This window comes from Neovison vison, chromosome 13 (assembly GCF_020171115.1).
Source record: "Neovison vison isolate M4711 chromosome 13, ASM_NN_V1, whole genome shotgun sequence".
Lineage (NCBI taxonomy): Eukaryota > Metazoa > Chordata > Mammalia > Carnivora > Mustelidae > Neogale > Neogale vison.
Genome location: NC_058103.1, coordinates 80165685 through 80184813, shown reverse-complemented (window position 1 = coordinate 80184813; position 19129 = coordinate 80165685). Strand labels below are relative to the sequence as shown.

Below are 19129 nucleotides of genomic sequence, written 5' to 3'. Positions count from 1 at the left end.
TGAATTCACTTCGTGAATGTGCGTATAGCTAATCTGTAAAAAAGAGACAGAAACACAAATAGCCCAACTTTCACATTTATTATTGCCATTTACATTTTACAACACTTTGCCCTTTTCTTTCGGGATCACTTAAACTTCATTGCTGCTAATATAGTTTTTAGACTCAATTTTCAGAAATACATAGATAATATTTTCAGTTAGTGGTAATTTTCCCTCATTCAACTCTCAGGGGCTGATAAGCTAGCATGGTACAATTTCCCTGTAATTTCAGTTATGTCCCTGAAGAGCCATCCCCTGCGGAACATGTAGGACACACAGGGCAAATGAGTTTCCAAGGAGAGAGCCACACCTGACTGATTGGCAGCGGCTGCTGCAGCTCGTGATGGAAAAGTCTGTGGGTCTACATCCAAGGTCAAGGAGAAAAAGAAATGCCTCGATTGATTAGGAAGATCTTTGTGAAAACGGAAGGGGCATGGTAGCCTCCATCCAGCACATTTGCCATCTTTGATTGGTTATTTTCTGTAGAGACACGTATCTCCCTTACAACATTCCTACTCATTAATGTTATCTGTACAGGTTGATAAGTCTTTAATACAGATGTCATCCAGCGTGATGTTGATGTCTCAGCTAGCCTCAAGGACGGAGCTGGAATTCCATGAGGAGGTAAATAAGTAATCCCCATGGAAGAGGAAACCTGGTCATGATTCCTTTTCCCAGTTCTTGCCATTTGCTTTATTTTATTGAATATTCCTTCAATTCTGCCTCAGTCTGTTTAACATTTTTGTGTTAAACATATTTATGTTTATAACATCTTAACATTTCAAAGACTGAAAAAATGTGATAAATGATGGGCTCGCACAGATAACACCTTCACCATAGGTATATAAGTGTGGACATATTTAAAAATATATAAAAATGCAGTACCACCACACAAGTACACAAAGGCATACAGAGATTTTAGAAGCTTTTTTTTTTTTTTAAAGATTGAGAGGAGGGAGGAGCAGAGAGAAAGGGAGAGAGAGAAGCTTACGTAAACTCAGTTTCACAACCCTGGGATCATGACCTGAGCTGAAATCAGGAGTCAGACCCTTAACTGACTGAGCCACCCAGGTGGCCCACATACAACGATTTTAAGTGATAACTTTCAAAGTCAGGCAGACTAAGGTTGGAATCCTGTCCTATTCAATAACTGGATGTGAGTATATGATTAGTTTCTCCAAGTCTTAGTTTCATTTTCTGTTAAATGGAGAAAATATCCTCTGCTTAGAGATGTGAAATCAATTAGAGATAATGCATGGAAACTGGCCGGAATAGTTCTTCGGACATAATAGCTGTCAGTCACGTTGCGTTTGGCTATAAGTAGCAGAAAACCAATCTCAAAGTTGCTTCAAAAATGAGGACATGTGTATTAAGTCACATAAAAAGAAGTCCTGACATGGGCTGGCTCCAGGGTTGGTAAATTCTTTGATTCACCGATGCCATCAAAGACTTAGGTGCCATCTGTATTCTCTGCCATTCCCAGGCTGTTGCCCTGTCCTCGGCTAGCTCTTTTCATATTTCCAGCAAAACTGGCGCATTCCAAGTGAGTATCCAGCAAATCAAGAGACCAAGGCTAACTAAGAAACCTCTCCTAATAATACATTTCTCCTTGGTGTCTGTGTATAGAGTCATGACACCTGCTCATAGCTGAAGCCTAAAGCAGTCTTGCGCAGGGGAATGGGACCACCCCAGTGGACTTAGACAGGGAGACTCTCTTACTATTAGATGGCTACATGAATAAAACAAGCATTTTGTTACAAATTATTTGTGTATATCACATTGTTGCATATGCATACTATGCAGACACAGTGTATATTACATTGATGTATTCATGAGTGCGTTCAAGCTATAAAACTTTGGTGTTTGGCCAGAAATATTTTTCTGCCCTTATTTGCATACCTAAAACAGACTTTTTATTTAATCAGACAATTAAAAAATATAAAAGATATGACATTGGAAGACAATGCTACAAAATACGGACAGAATATATATAAAATGAATTTGCTTTTGCTACGCTTCCAGGCTTTTTCCTATTTTTTTTCCGTAGCTTGTTTTAAATAAGAAATGAGATATTCCTGCTAAATTAACACTTTGAAACGTCATAATAAATAGAAGCCATAATTATGAAGGCACTCTTATCTCTTGAGGGGTAGAGACAGAAACACTAACTATATTTTCTTCAATTCTGAGACATTTCATGATTAAAAATTCACATTTTCTTATGATCCCTACTTCAAAAAACCATTGACCCCTGAATCTCTAAAGTTAACCATTCCCGTGTTTCTGTTACACATTGTAAATCTGTATCTACCGAGGGAAGTTATGCACATTTAAAAAAAATCTTTTTCTTGTCTCTTAATGAAACATACTACAGACTACTTGAGAGGAAATCTTAGCTTGGCTCTGAGCCTTCTCTCACTCTGTACTGTTACACTGTTAACTTCTTTCCCTGGTATAGTAATGCAATAAATCAGGCCAAAGTCCCCATAAAATGTGGGGAAGGGGACTCCTTCTCCATCTATCTTTGTGCAACTGATCTGCCTTTGTAGTAAGCTGAAAGTTAACCACCTAGATTTTCATTTCTGTTCACCAAAGTGAAACTTCACTCAGGCCTTATCAAATAAAAGTCTCATTCTTTCAAGTCAGGCAATAGCTCCTGCTCTGTTGTTCTCAGTATGTCCAACTTTGCACTATTTTTCCTTTCAAAGAACAGTGAGTCTCCAGGAATCCAAATAGTCCTAAGGTCAAATTCTGATTCTGCCATTCAATCTCTCAAAGCCTGGTTTTCCTCTCTGGAAAAATCAGGATAATATATCTACCTCATAGATATGTTACGAGATCCTCTTTGGGAGGAAATACATTCAAAGCACTTGGCATGCTACCTGACATAATAAAAACTCAATAAATTGTAGTAGTTTTATTATTATTACTATTGTTTTTAAATCAAGGATGTCTGGCAATGCAGGAAATACTCATATCTGAAGGGCTTATAGATTTTGCACACGGATGGGTTCCATAAAATATATCTGGATGGATACTTCTAAATGCAAAAGAGAGAAAAAAAATACAAAACAGTTCTGGGAAGCAGTTGGCATTTCTTGAGGACATAGTAGTACGGTAATGCCTACCACATACTTACCTGGCCACTCACAGGTTGGACGTAGTTCTGGCAACTTATCTGTGTCAGGACTGTGAAGGTTGATTACGTTATGCAGTATTTTCAGATTATGATTCGTGACACTTAAAGAATGGACCATGTTCTCACGTTGACTTACTGCATTAGCACAACCTGCCCCTGAGTCTTAGTAGTAATTTCCTAGGTATATTCTCCCACTCATAGGCATCATCATTCATTCACTTATCCATGTGACAGATAATTTTTGAGCACTTTCAGTGTTCACAGAGCCTTTCTTCCCCTTTGCCTTCTAAGAGTCAGTGTCCATAAGCAATGAAATCAGAGCACCCAGGGTCAGTTTCCTGGGTATGCTACCTGTGCAGGCAAGCTTGGCCCCATGCCTAGAATGCTCTTCTGTTGCTATCTTAAAATTCTTAATAATTTTTTGATTAGGACCTCCACATTTTCATTTTGCACTGGCCCCTGAAAAATCACATGGCCCATCCCAATGGCTCCTTTTCACCAGTGACATTTGTTTTGTATCGATATAAGTAGACAGTCATGAGTTGTAAAGAATCCAGACTCTGGGTCTGAGTTCCCACTGCATTATATACTCAGACAAGCCACCTAATTTCCCTGGGCACTTGTTCTTTCAGTTGTAAACTACGGCAAAATAAACATAGACGTGGTCTCCAGGGTCACTGCCGGCAATCCTCACACTTCAGTAGACCAAGATACTAGTATAAAATTATGTCAGGCCTGCATTTGCATTATACCTGTGATGATCACTCTTTCAAAACTTGATATTAAGACATGGGGATTATGGGGTCAAAAGAAAAAAAAAAAAAGAAGGAAGTTGAAATCAGGGCTCTTGTTAAAACCTTTGACATCTAGACTAGGCCTACATGCTGTTTGATAGTTTTACAACAAAAAATCAAATTCATTGAGCATTGGTATTATTCTGCTCATTTCATTTGGATCTGTCCTTTCGTCTCTATCCAATTTTAGGCTAATATCCCAGAGGAGACTTAACTCACTCCAGTACTTCTATCACATTTAAAAAGAAAGCCGTATCTAAGAACTTAAAATCCATCGCCTTCTTAGCGCAGTGGGCAGCGCGTCAGTCTCATAAGAACTTAAAATCCCGATATACAAATATTGGCATCTTTGAGAATTTTCTAATTTACAATCCACAAAGTTTGGTTTATTGGAAGGTGATAATCAAAATATTTAGCCAGCCCTTTGGCATGGACACTGACCAATTAAAACAGATTCCATGATGGGACATCAAGTGAACGCCAGCTCAAGGTATATTCCATGTCATCTTACATTCAGTATTAACTTTTAGAGGGGTGGCCTAGAGAGCTATAGAGACCCAGTGTCTCCAAAGTATAAGAAATAAGGCACCACCCTTGAATCTGCATTTACTCAGTGTGAGAACAAAGATCTTTTCTGGTTCAGTCATTCTGACACCTCTGAGAGGTACAAATTCTGTATTAAAATGTACATCTATTTCACGGCAAGCACGGATTTCAGACACACTCATGTTTTCTTATCAAGTCGAGGTCACTGGTAAATTGCATTGAATAAAGACATTTCAGAGAAAAAATCCTCTAAATTAACTGAGGTTCAGCAGCCGTCATTTTTACATACACCATGAGTTCTGCCTGAAACCACCTTCTACTTTAGCAAATTTTAGATCACAAGAAAATTCAATGCTGAGGGTGTCTCTAATCACCCCCTGAACATTTGCATCATCAAGTGGGCCTCTCCTACTTCATAGGCACGCTGTTGGCCTGTTAGAGCAAAGAAATGGGGAGGCTGTCTGTAGTGTTAAAAGCCCACAAACAACTTTGGTGTAAGTCACAGTAGCAGGAGCCAATTAAGATCAAAGCCTTGATGCTTAGTGCTTTGGATTTCATCTTACTATTTCACTTAAATATTAAGCAATTTTTACTTTGACCCTGATCAAGAGGTGTTAATGTAGATTCTTTTAAACAACTCAAATAGTTTAGGATGTTTGTGTGTGTGACAGAGGGAAAGAAAGAGTGGTAGTTTTTCGGCTTTCAAGAGCTACAAGTATCCTGTTCTTTGGGCCTCCTAAAACTTATCCAGTTTAAGGGTCTGTTTATATTTACTTATTTTAATTTAATTTGTCCTTATTTAACTTCATTTTCTGCTGATGGAGAACATCAATAGGATGCTTAGCCTAGAAGCCTTAGAACCAAATGGGAGTTCACATATTAGCTCCCAAGATATTCCTTTGGCCCCAACGGTTGGCAGAATGATGTGTTTACATTTGCATCAGTATTGAGTGGGCTGATTTGTAAAGGGCTGCAGAGAGATCTGCAGTCTGACTTCCTGTTGCTCTAACAACCAGTGGCAGAAGTACGGAATTATCCTTATCTGCTGTGGTATTTATTTTATGACTAAGAAAAATGGCTCAATGTGACCAAATTCTGAAATAGATTCAGCGTTCCAGCAGCCATTTATCTCTACGGTAAAATATGAAAAGTTCCACTTGGAAATTAGTTTCTAAAGACATGTACTAATGTTTTGCTATACATTCAAATAAAAGTTAATCTGACACTTAGATGGTCACTTATTTGGATCTTGCTAAAGGAGGGGGATGACTATAGCGGTGAGCAAGAAAGCTGGCAGAGGAAATGTTCTTGCTTCCTGTCCCTCCACTGGCAGGGCTGTAAGTGGAAATTTGGGATCTGAAAAGGCCAAGTCTTCCTTCTCCACTTTCCTGTGCATATTTTTAGAGTTGAGAAAGGAGACCTTGACGCCAGTGTTTGAGGCATTGGGGTAAAAATGGTGTTGGCTTTAAATATCCAAGAACACAGTTACAATCAGTTTTCCATTTGCTTTTACTGGTGTACATTGGACCACTAAGAAGTCTAAGCCAAGTTTTCTTTCTCCTATGTGAATGTAATTCTTAAATTTTAATGCAAAAGACAGTCAGCATATTACTAGCACCAAGAGAAGAGCAGTGATTTCGAATTGGCATGGGTCTTGGTAAAAATTGGATTAAAGTTCACTTTCAAAATAGAAACTATTGTTGCTGGTTTTATTTTAGTATAATATTATTATACTAAATACTAAACATAAATAATATTCTTCATATTCTGGAAGTCTAGGAAGGGAAAAGTAGAAGGTTGGGAGAGGTGAGGAACAAAGCCAGAGATATAATATGCTCATTTAATTGCAATTACTGAATTACCTCCATTTTCTCATACTGAACACCCAGAGGATAAATGTACAAAGTGATAGAGATACTTATTGTCTAGGAAGTTACCATCTAAAATAAGTTATTTTCCATGGGATCCAAGTATTAGTTGTTGGTTTTATTTGACAGAAAGGCAATAGCAACCATCTTAACCAAGAAAATGCTCTGTTTAATTGAGTTCAAGGGTAATTTTAATTTTTTAATGGATTTCTCTCCATCCCACCTTCTTTGAACATTAAAAAATACAAAGTTTTCTTTCAAAGGGGGAAAAATCTAATATAAACTATTATATAAAATAACTTATTTTTTATCTTTTCCATTTTAATATGCATTTATATGTACCTCTGTATTTATATACTTGTACTCAGTATATATACAGTTTTATATTCTGATTTTTTTCATACTTAGTATTGCATCATAAGCTGAGGATGTTTGGTCCTCCTTTTTATCATCTTAACGGTTGCATAATAGTCCACAAAGCTGATGTAATATACTTTGTTTTAATTTCTTCTCCAAGTTTAGAAATTTAGCCTGCTTCCAATTTTTTCACCATGATAAATAAGGCTACAATGGGCATCCTCCTCTAATAAGGTTCCTTTTTTCTTCTTACTTTAGATTATTTGCTAGGATAAATCATTAGAGGTAAAATTACTGAGCCAAAGATTAGTATGACTAATGTACATGGATGGGTGTGTGTGTTTAGTGCATGTTGTCAAATTGTTTTCTAAATGGTTGTCCTAAGTTACCCTGCCATGCGTAGTATATTGACCTCATCCCAAGTTCACCAGCATTAAATAGAATCCTTTAAAAAAAAAAAAAGCTAATTTGAGATTACACCTCATTGATATAATTTTTCTATGATTAATAAAAAGAAGGGGCACCTGAGTGGCTCAATTGGTAAAACCTCCCAGTCTTGATTTCGGCTCAGGTCATGATCTCAGGGTCATGAGATCAAACCCTGTGTCCGGCTCTGCACTCAGCACAGAGTCTGCTTGATTCTTTCCCCCTGCCCCTCCCACTGCTCGAGTGCTCTCTCGCTCTCTCGCTCCCTCTTCAAATAAATAAATAAATAAATAAATAAAATCCTATAAAAAATAACAAGAAGACAGTATCTTAAGAGACCGGAACAAAACATTTTAGGGACAAGTTCTGTATGCTCTGACATATAGACAAACAATCTGAAACTACTATCTTTTGCTGGTCTAAAAGGAAAAAGCAAAGAAAGCAATATTTCAAGATAGAATACCTAGAAAAGGTCTGGGAAAGGGTTCTCCACTAAACATAGAATATATAAGTCACCTAACTGTATTAGAAACCATGCCAAAACCAGATGTTTAAAACAGAAACAATCAGGGATGCAGGGTAGCAGGGTGGCTGGGTCAGTCGGTGGACCTCTTGATCTTGGGGTCATGAGTTCCAACCCCACACTAGACACAGCATTTACTAAAAAAAAATAATATATTGATTTGACTCATGAATCTATATTTTGGCAGATACTATGTTGCTCTATGTAGTATCATCTGGGGTGGCTCAGCCTGGGGCTGTGGGATCCAATTCTGAGACGGCCCACTCTCATGGGGGTTGGGTTGCTCCTCAGAACAGAGTTCAGCTCAGACTGGCCTGAATCCCTCTCCACAGGGGCCTCTTCACAAAGCCTTTTCCATGAGCAGCTTGAGCTTCCTCATACAATGGTGGCTGGGTCAACATCAAGTGCCTGAAGAAATAGGAAGTGGAAGTTGCCCATTTATTAAGTTCTGGGCTGGGAAACTGATATATCACTTCCACCATATTCCATTATTCAAGTAGCCACATCCTAGATTCAAGGGGAGGATCTATACATCCACTTCTAAATGCGAATGGTCTAAAAATATTTGGGTGCCATGTTTTAAATCACCATACAGAGTTGCTAGCCCTTTGAGAGTCTGAACATCAAGATAATTGGGACATCATGGACTGGGATGTACTATAGCACTAACCTCCACCCCTGCTTTCCAGAAGGCCTCAGGGCCGAGTTCTCCATTCACCCCATTTACCTTTTCCACAAAGAATTCAGTCCAGGATCTCTTGAACAGACTTTCCTGCTACTGGGAACGTAGCAGTATTCCGTCTATTATCCAACCTTCTTCAGGAAGCCAGGTCGCAGGGCTATTAATCATCTGTTGTCATGGCTCTTTTCTGTTAGGATAGATATTAAAGATGAGCTTGAGTGTGTGATGAACCTCAAGAATAATGACATTAGGTATATTTGGTGCATTTATATTGGCAGAATGCTCAACTTCTAATGTGCCAACAGCCATCGTTAAGAGAATCTTGCCTGAATACTGAGTGGTTGACTTAGGGGTTTCTATTACTAGTGCCACGAAAAGGGAAATTATTTGAAGTTAGTTTCTTCGTCCAATATTCCAAAGAATATTACAAGAGAGAATGTGGAACTATAATCTCTAGAGTTTATCGTTAGAGTAGGTGAGATTATCGCAGGTCATGGGACAGAGCAGAGAGAAAGCAGAGTGATGCTAATAATAATACTAACAGCAATAACGATACCAACGGCTAATACTTACTGCTCTTATTCACCAGGCACAGTTTTAAAGGTTTACTGTATATTGAGCCTGTAAGCCTCAGAACAATCCTTTAAGACAAGTGGAATCATCTTCTGTTTTTTACAGATATAAGGTGAAGTCGTTTTTCCAAGGTCACACAGCTAGTGGGTATTAGAGCCAGAGTATTCTGAAAGCTTGTTTTCTCACTGAATTGTGTGAGGGTGTTTAATTCCCAGGAATGGTATGAACATGAACCATCATCCCATTGTTCTTCCCTTGGGTTCCACACAATGACGGTCCTTTTCCAGTCGTTTTGTGGGGTTGAGATGAAGTGTAGGTGAGAACTTCGCCTTTGCTCTTTTAAGTCCTTAAAGATAGAAAGAAAAAAAAAAAAAAAAGTAGACAAGCTTTCTAGAGGTGGAGACTTACCTTATAACGTGCTTCCCTCTCATATCTACTCTGTCTGGCCCACCAGGTATTGAATGGAAGGGGGTCCCAAGCTAGGCTTTCTTTAGTTTTGAAGGACTTGGGAGCAAAGAGGCCTGTCAGGCCTTCCACCCTAATTTGTGTCCACAGAGAAGCATCAGAACAAGGAGATACCCTGGCCCTGGGGGTGGGTCCCTGCTGCACCTCTGCCCTGTCATCCCTGGAAACAGTTTAAAGCCTTTGCTGCTGAGTCAAGGATGGAAGGGAAGAGGTCTCTGACCACTTTCAAGGTGCAGATGGGAGGAAGAGGTGGATGCCAACTCCCGAGACTTAGGGAGGCAGGATCTTGGCTCTCTTCTGCATGAAACTCCTCTGTTAGTACTTTACTGTGTCATAGAAACTGTCTGCTGCCATTACCTGCTAGGTCCTTAGACTAGAAGAAGGGATGTAGGGAAAATAGTGCTGTTTGCATCTTAAAACAATAATGAAGTCAAGCTAAAAATAGGATATTCTTTTCTTAGTAAATGACAAATGCCTCTCTTCCCCTCTCTTTTCCATTTCTTTGGCATTATCTTTTCCTGGTGTAGTGATTATGACCATAGATGTTGGAGTCCAGCTGACTTAAGCCCCACTGTTTAGTCTGGGGACCAAAGGCAGATTGCTTCTTTTATCTGCTCATCTGCAAATGCGGGAAAATAGCACCACCAGCCTGAGGGGTTGCTCAGCACCATGCCTCATGCGGCCTTAGCATTGATCCATGGCCTGTCGTGATCACTATCACCTACCTCTACTTCTCTAGCCTCCAGCGTCCATCTGCAGATTACACCAGCTCCGGGGGTGGGGCTCATAAACCAAATTTGTATGTTACTGACGGCAAACTTCGCTCTCTTAGAGGAGCGGGCACGGGAAACATCTCACGTACTGGCCTGTGAGTAGATTTCCACTAACAAGTCATAGATTCTCCCTTCCAGGAACTCCCGGTCTAATCAGAAAGATGAGTTGGCCAGTGCTCCCCACCGTGGCAAATCCCTGGCTGAGATCGGGAAAAGAGACAGAGGGCGATGGAAGAGGGCGATGGCCCTCGGGCACAATTAGGAACTTGCTAGTCAGCGCAGCCTCACTCAAGAAATCCTTCCAGAGCCAGAGAACAGCAGGAATAAAGGGAAGGGGGGCCCAGCGGGGAAGGCCCCTCAGGGAGCGGCTGCGTCTGTGGAATGAGAGAGGTTCACGCGTGTTGGAGCCAAAGCGTCAGCGACGTCAGGGGACGGTGCTGATGCAAACTGCCACTAAATAAAGCACTGATAATAATACTCCTTCTTCACGCTTTTATAGCACCTCGACAATTGACAGAGTATTTTTACTTCCGTTTCCTCACTTGTCCCTTTAAAAAACCCTGGCAAAGCAGTCAGCAGCCGTGCTCCCGGACCTCACCTCCAAGGGGCTGGCCTGAGAGCATGGGAGGCCAGGCCAGTGCCCACCTGCCCGCAGGGCCCTGGCCGCCCAGCCCACAGCTAACCCACAATGCCCTCTCTTTCCCCCTCTGCCCCGGAAGGTTGGGTGCCGCAGGGAAATCAAGGAAGCACAGAAGGGGTTAGGGACTCACTTCAGCTAGAGTTCAGGGCCTGGCAACTTTTGGTCAGAGGGCATCTGAAGACAGTGCCCCCACCCCGACTCCGGGGAGCACTGTGCCAGGGTTAATGGCTGCCTCTACTTGAGTTCCCACCGCCCTGAATATTCTCTGGAACCTTCGGTATGTGCAGCACAAAAGAGGCAGCTTTCCCTCCTGCTCCAGCTTGGAATAGACACAACTTGGGAAGAAACCCAGGGGTCCCTCCTGTTTTCTTTCCCCAAGTCCTGCTAGAGCTCTTTCCTTATTCTTGTTATAATCGCACTTTGTCCTGTGTCCTTTATACAAAAGACCCCCAACCCTCCACCTTTTTACCAAGGAGCTGCAAGTCTGTAGTAAGGGTAGGTGGTGAAAAAGGAAAGCCAGCCACACTTTTCCCTCCAGAGGTAATTAGGCTAATTCCCCTCAGCCCTTTTTCCACAATATTCAGCCTGTCTCTGTGTGTAAAACAACACCCTTTTCTCGGTAGCTTCCCAGGGTGCTTCCGCTTCCTGTGGCTGCGGTGGAATCTGGGGCCTCAGGCCCAAGGCTCTGGTCATTGTAGGAAATGGACCAGACAGTATCACTGGAGCACCATGACTCTGGTGTATCCATCCCTCCAACTGCAACATCAACAGCAGCCGGTGTCTTCCTGTGGTCACACCAGCAGCCACAAGAGAGAACGCCTTCCATGCATTCTGTAGCATAATTTTGTGTTGGCCTGGATTCATTTCTGGCGCACATGGCTGACCTATTGCTACCAGTTCATTCTCCATGCAAAAAGTGCTCTGAGGAGATTCTTCAGCTTTTTTCTTTCTCTTGATAAGATACAGGGTTGCGCACAATGATTCATTCAACCAACAACTATTAAACCCCTGTGTACCGACAATGTTTTTGAAATTTCTTTATGGTCGTAAAGGACACAGTCCCTGTACTAAGGAACGTATAGTGTGGGGCTGGGGAAGAGAAAGGAAGTTGAGAAAAGGAGGAACTAGAGCATCGTGTATTGTGTGCTGTGACAAAGGGGAGCTCAGATTTTGGTGGCAGATCTTGGTGGAACATGATTTCTGATTAGGAGTTGGCTATAGCAAGGAAGAGGAAAGGACGAGAACATCCCAGGAGGTAGACGCAGCACACACAAAGGCAGAGAGGTAGGAGAAGGAGGTTTGTTTAGGGAATTAGGGGAATCCATACACCCAGAACGTGGGGTGCTAAGAGAAGCATTATCCAAATTCTGGCCCCTGGTTCCTTGACGGCCTTGTATTTGTAAGGTCGCTGCCGAGTGTTGCTGTGGAGCATAGATTTTATTTTTGTCTATGCAAATCCATTTTGAGCCTCTCTGAGATTAGTCACTGAGGTGATAGAAAGAGCAACAGACCTGGAGACAGATGATCTAGAAGCGTTTTTTCAACAGCCTCTCCTCAAGCAGTTACTTAACTTCTCTCTGTATAGAGGAGATCCATTCACTAACTCATCAAATATTCTCTAAGTGGGTATCTGGTACCAGATAGAGCCAAGAGGGGCCCCTGGATGGCTCAGTTGGTTAGGTGTCTGACTCTTGGTGTTGGCTCAGGTCGTGATCTCAGGGTCCTGATATCGAGCCCCACCGTGGGTTCTGTGCTCAGCAGGGAGCCCACTTGAAATTCTCTCTCTCCCTCTGCCCCTTCTCACCTCTCTCTTGCTAAAAAAAAAAAAAAGAGAGAGAGAGAGCGAGAACAGAAGTAACTCCTATCCTCATGAAGCTGATGTGAAATTCAGTAGAGATAGTAATTTCTGTCCTTGAGACAGAAATTGAGTCTTCGGCTCAGGGTCCTGGGATTGAGCCCCACATCAGGCTTTCTGCCCACTTGTGATCTCTCTCTCTCTCTTTCTCTCTCTGTGTCAAATAAATAAATAAAATCTAAAAAAAAAATAATAATTTCTGTCCTAAACATTTAAGGACCAAAATAGATAAGGCATATTTTGTTTTAAAAGCATAGAACACGATAAAAGTGAAAATCTCATTGCCCAGCCCCTGGTGTAGGATGAATATCCCTGAGAGCTGGTGTCACTGTCACACACAGATGTGAATAAAGTACCTGTCAGCTATGAAGTACTCTCACAGAGTGAGAGAGGAAGAAACATAGACGTCCTGGGGGTATGTGAACTGAGCTTCCTATAATCACATCACAAAATATAGAGAAGAAATGGGAAGGGATCTTCTTCCCAAGGATGGGCTTGCCCTGCCTGATCCCCAGACCCAGTGAAGCTCAAGGCAGCAACTTAAAGCTAGTATGTCCCAAAGCCACATGATTGGGAGGGAAAAAATGAACCCTGTGCCATTTCATCTGGGAGACCATCACAATGCCAGGTTCAGATTCATAAGAGCCAGTGGAGACTCATTCCATGTTCAGCACATCAGTTTGTACTGGGAACCCCATTTGTGGTTTGGCATATGATCCTAGATCAGAGGCAGGGATCACCATGCTCCCAGGTCTCCGGGATCAGAGGGAGTACTTGCACTTTGTATCCTGGGCAACATCAATGCTATAGGAAAAATATAAACGTGTGAATTGAGAGTCATTTTGCTTTTGGTAAAGAGCCCTTCTCAAACCAGGCACTAAATTCAAAATCATAAAATCTAATGACTTGGAGGTAGGCCTTTGAGACCGAGGACATTGTAGCCCAACCCTCTCATTATACAGAGGAGGAAACCGAAGCCAGGGCAGGTGCATCGACTTTCATGTGGCCTCTCTGTGAGCTAAAGCTGAATCGAAGGTAGAATCCAGATTTCTTAACTTCCTATTTTTTTTAAATAATTTTTTAAAAGATTTTGTTTGAGGTAGAGCAAGAGAGAGAGAGAGAGCACAAGCAGGGCAGAGGGGCAGAGGGAGACGGAGAAGCAGATTCCCCACTGAGCAGGGAGCCTGATGCGGGACTCAATCCCAGGACCCTGGAATGGTGACCTGGGCTGAAGACAGGCTCTTAACAACTGAGCCACGCAGGCACCCTCTTAACTCCATATTACCTCCAGGTATATTTGATGTCAGGGGGAGATTAGTACTCCGCCCCTCCCCCACCAAGGTGATTCATAAGATGGGCAGGAGTAAATGTAGATAAGGGTGATACAATGGGTGAAGCATAATTATCTCCAGACCTAGCACTAGAAGCACACAACCCTTCCTCAAGGTTGTGCCTTTAGCCTTGCACAGTCTTCTTGCCACTCACCCGATCGCTAACATGTGCTGGGAATTCTGTACACTCTCTTAATAACTCATTCAGTCCTCCGAGCGACTCTGTGAGAAAGCAGCCGGCCTTATTCCCGGTTTACAGAGAAGCTGAGGTACAGAGAGTAGTTAATCCTCTGGCTCAAGGGCAAATGGCTCGTTAAATGGCAAACTGGGGCCTCCTACCTGGACATTCTGGCTCCAGAGTCTACCTTCCCCCACCCCAGTGTAGCTTCCCTCCCCCGCCCCCCTGCATTTCGGGCAGGCCCCACCCTTCAGAGAAGGAAGGGCCCTGCTTTCCTCATACCCTTTGGGTGTTGAGTTGATTTAGTAAAAATCAGGAATTCACACATGTGTCCACTGTGTGCCTCTGTGGACCCAGATGTTTCAAAAACTCATAGGTCTCGGGTGCAGAGGGCAGAGGGAGGTCTATAGGTGAGTCCCAGGTGAAGAACTCAGACCTAGGCTGGGCCCTCCCAGAGTTTTTGAAGGCCATGAAATTCCCTCTGGCCATTTCTTCTCATTCTTGAGGACGCCTTTTTGTTAATCCCAGGCTGTTGGGCTAAGGTAACTCACCAGGCCTCTCATTTTCTATTAATAGGACAAAACACTTTTTTTTAAAAAAAGTATTTTTAAATCATTATAACCTCACAGGAAGTTGCAACAACAGTAAAAACGCTATGCACTCTTCACGGGGGAAAGGCATTCTTCGAAACAAGTGGAACTGAGTTTCCTAATGGAATGCGGATAATGGTGATGTTTTAGGTCCTTCTGAACCATTAGTGATCAGTCCCCACATCTGCCACAGACAAGCAACGATTACTGTTTTCAAATACAGAAGGCAAATTCAAAGGCCATGTTTTTGGCAACTGAAAAGCATAGGACTTGAACCAGGAATTTTTGGCTTTTTAAAAATGTGACAAAAAGACTACTTCTCTTTGTCTGGGTTGTTCGAGTTTAACTCTTCCTTAAACCCTCGGACAGGACATCGCCTGGAGGCCTCCCGTGAGGCGGTTTGCTGACTATAAGACAGGGATACGTGAGCTCCTTCACGTTGAGCAGCTGCTCTGGTTGTTGGCAGTGCGGGTCACTGGACTCTGGGGACTTCTAGGTTCTGCACTGTCTTCACCACTCTTAGATCCCACGTCCCTTCATTTATCTGCTTCTTCTCTTCCAGGAATAGTAACAGTAGCTCCTCCTTAGCCTTTCCTTTTCTGGGTATTGTTCATGTTCTTTGAGAACCTGAGAAAGGCGCCACCGAGGTTGTCGAAAGCGGAGACTCCGTAGTGGCAGGATCAGACAAGTCAGTGGAATCTGGACAAACATGCTCCACTTCTGTTAGCCCAGCCCAGAGGGCAGAGCCAGGCATGGACCCAGGCCCTATTATCCTGAACAGAATGTCAGGCGCAGACCATATGGCAGCCCCAGCGGGTCATCTGGTAGAATAAGCCAGTATTCCAAAGGCAGGCTGAGTCCTTTGGCATCTCAGTCACGCCTTGGAACCCTGAGCTCTTCCTTTGTCTAGAATGGTTCCTTTCCTGGAGGCCCACGGGGAACAGCCGGGCCTGGCTGGGGCTCCGTGTACGCAAGCTTACAAAAGAAGAGGCTTTTAATTTCGCTTGTCACCAAGTTAGGCTGGGAAGCCGGGCATTCCTCCCTGAAAAAAAGATACGATCTGAGTTCGTATCTGCCACGATAATCTTCTGCTATCTAATTTTCTTTTTTCTTTTTCAACTGTAGAAGGTGCCCATATTTTGTGTTTTCATAAAGCTAGTCCTCCTCTTGATCTCTTCAGAAGTTGATGTGTTTGTCATCTGCGTGGATCCTCTTGGCTTAGATACGGGACTCATCGTCTCACTCTTTTCTTGTGTTATTTTCACATTAAATGAAGATTGTTCCTAGGACAATTTACCTTTAACATGTTACCCAGTTTGAGTCCGGACGGACCAGCAAAACTTGTAGACAAGTTGTCACTAGAATTCAGCTCCCTGGAGCCGTGGTTCTTCTCAGGGGTCAAATTCTGAGATCCCTGTTTCTGATTTGCTTAAGATTTGGCAAAGACAGGTTAGATCCTGTTTTATGTCCCTTCCTGCTCAGTTCCTTTTAAGTTCAGTTCCCTTTTGAATTATTAATATTTGACCAGAAGCATTACTGATGGAGATATCGGTGTGCTTTGCTTTAAAAAATTTGACTTAAACTGAAAACCTTACATAAGAGCTGCTTTAATTTTCAGAAAACTTTCAAAAGAGCCAGCTTTCCTCATGCATGTATAATGAAATGAAAATAAACAAAATTGACCCAACTTTGGGGAAGACCTCGATTATAAAGGCAAAGCATTAATAAAGAACACAACAGGCCCATACCCTACGGTGTGCCTGCGTCTCCCTTCTGGGGCATCTACTGCCACCTTCGTTTTTTCTTCTATGAGAATCTAGCCCAAAAGAAAGATCTTATAAAGGTATTCATACTGATTTCTGGCTTGATTATGCTTTAGCACTACTTAACTTTTTAACTGGAAAAAAGGCTATCGGCCAAAATAAAGAATTCCCCGTTGCAGGATCTCTGCCTAATGGCTGGCTGATTTTTATTTTATTTTTGTTTGTTAGATAGTGGGGAGTCAAGTAGGCTTCCTGCCAGCCCCATAGACCCTGTTCTTTAATCTCAGGAAGAGCTCTGCTTTCCTCTCCTTTGTTCTGGGAAAGCTGCAAAATGAACAGGAATTCCAGGAGGGAGTGACAAAATCATTTACTCCTTTGGCCCATGTTACCCATCACTCCTGGATGAAAGAGCAATTTGTTAATGATGGGTAAGTGTGAAAAGAGGCATCTGTTGCCATTTGTAAAGAACCTCTTGGTTTTGCAGCACCCGGAAACTTAGGGCTAATGAGGGTTGTGTGCCAACGTCATAGGAGAACAATTGTAGTCTCAAGACTGTAGGTGTTTGGGGAAACGGTAGCAACAGGTTCATGTGGCACCTGTGCCATAGCCAAGTCCCACCATGTGTACAACCTCTTTCATACACCTACTTCTTCCTATATTCATTAAATATTGGCTGAAGACCTCCTGGTCCCAGTCCCTGTGCCTGATGCTGGGATAGAGGATGACTAAGATCTATTCTCTTTCAAGCACCCCACTTTAATAGAGAAAATGTGAAAATAAGTAATTACTATGATATGGTAAGTTCTGTAATAGGAGAATTTACATGGTAGTACAGTACGATTAGCCATCCTTAGGAGAGCAGTGTGGCCAGAAGAGAGGAATTTGGGGTTGAGGGGAGGAATAGAAAAGAGGCAAAGGCCAGGGACATTGTGAGTTAATAAGTAGTTTCCAAGAAGGGTGTTTCAGAGAGAATAAGGAGACACTGCTTTGGGCTCAAAGTGGAGAAGTATTGGTAGATGAAACAGAATCTGGCAAGAATCAGATTGTGGAGAACCTTGTAAATCTTGAAAATGAATTTGTATTGTAGCATCAGGCCTTTAGGAACCATTGAATTGTTTTTAGACAAGAAAGTAAAAACGATACTGTTTGTGCTTTGGAAATATCATTCTAGGGGCTTTTGCAGAATGCACTTAAGTCTACAAGAACAAAAAACAGTTAAGAATGTGTTCTAGAGCAATAAAGGGAAAAATAAATAGGGTGTGCTGACAAATTGGAGAAAATGATAGAGAGGGAGAAATCTAGTATGACTCTCAGGTGTAAGGCTTAAATGAGTAGGATATTAAAAATATCAGTAATGACAACAACAATAATAGTAGTTGTAATTATTGGACCCTTACCAGGTGCAAAGGGTTTGGTTACATATGTTACGTAGATTATTTCACTGAATCATTGTAATGATGTAAGTGCTGTAATTATCCTCATTTTAGGTGAGTAAACTTGTAACTTTGAGAGATGAAGTAATATATCCAAGGTCACATGGTTGGTAAGTGAGAGAGCATGAATTTGAACCCAGGCACATTGAGCCCAGAGCCCATGCTCTGAAGGGGATTTTGTAGGAGGACAAGTCAAGGCAAAGTATATGAAGTTCAGGTTTGCACCTTCTCAATTTAAAGTGCTTATGTTTTACTGAGGCCAAAATATCCGGCAGAGACTTGGACAGCTGGTCCTGCAGGAATGTGGAATGTGCGGGGCATATGGATTTGGCATTCATCAGTTAATTGGTATTAGTGAAAAAGCTGGGTGTAGCGTGGATGAATCTCCGAAGAGCCAAGTGGAACCAAGAAGAATCACATCTGAGAGGGAGTGTGTTGGGACAAGTTGGAGAAGTTTGCTGAGGAAGAGTAGCTCGACAAGTAAGGGGATGACTATGAAAGCCAAAAGTGACAGTAAGAGTTGAGGAGGGACCAACATGCTTAAATAGCTTGGGGCGATGAAAGATTTAGAATGAGGGTTGAGTTGGGTTTGGCGATTTGGTGGTTGATGGGCAAGGGTTGAAGTTAGACTAAAGTGGGTTAAAAATGTAATAAAGTGTGAGAAAATGGAGACAAGGGGCTCAGACCTCTCTTAAGAGAAACTCGGTGGAGGAGGTGAGAGGGAGCTAACACAGGAAATCTCGGGAACAGGGGAAATACTGTGTGTCTGTGATGGGAGTCACTTGAGACACTCACATATTGAGGTGAAAGAACCTGTGGAGCAATGGGGGTTACACCAGGATGTTTGTCTGAGTAGGTAGGAGCAGCTGCCCCTCTCTCCTCCAGCCCCCAGAAGATCATGGACTCTTAGGGAAAGAAGTGTTCCTACACGTCCAGCCCACTGCCCACCCCCACTTTTATTACATGAACTCAAGCCAGAGACTTATTGGGGATCACACAGCAAGTCTGTGTTCCTAAATCTCCTGGTTCCTGGTCCCTTTCCTCTCCTGCTGCCAGTCCAGTGGGAGAAGAATCCCTGATATGTTCTTTATTCCAAGGCCCCAGGTCCCCACAAGGGTTCTTCTCTGCACCTTGAAGATGCACATCCTTCCAGA

General features: G+C 42.4%; 1 protein-coding gene across 12 annotated transcripts in view; it reads left to right on the top strand.

The window, feature by feature from the left end:
- SEMA6D (semaphorin 6D) overlaps positions 1 to 19129 on the top strand; it is a 55144-nt gene that overhangs the window by 12284 nt on the left and 23731 nt on the right. The window contains exon 1 of one of the 12 annotated variants that reach the window (XM_044230247.1): positions 610 to 663. The exons of the other annotated variants lie outside the window; for them this stretch is intronic. The gene's annotated coding sequence lies outside the window, so the exon portion shown is untranslated. Of the gene's footprint in view, positions 1 to 609; positions 664 to 19129 lie in introns of those variants that run through there. 12 annotated transcript variants of the gene reach the window in all.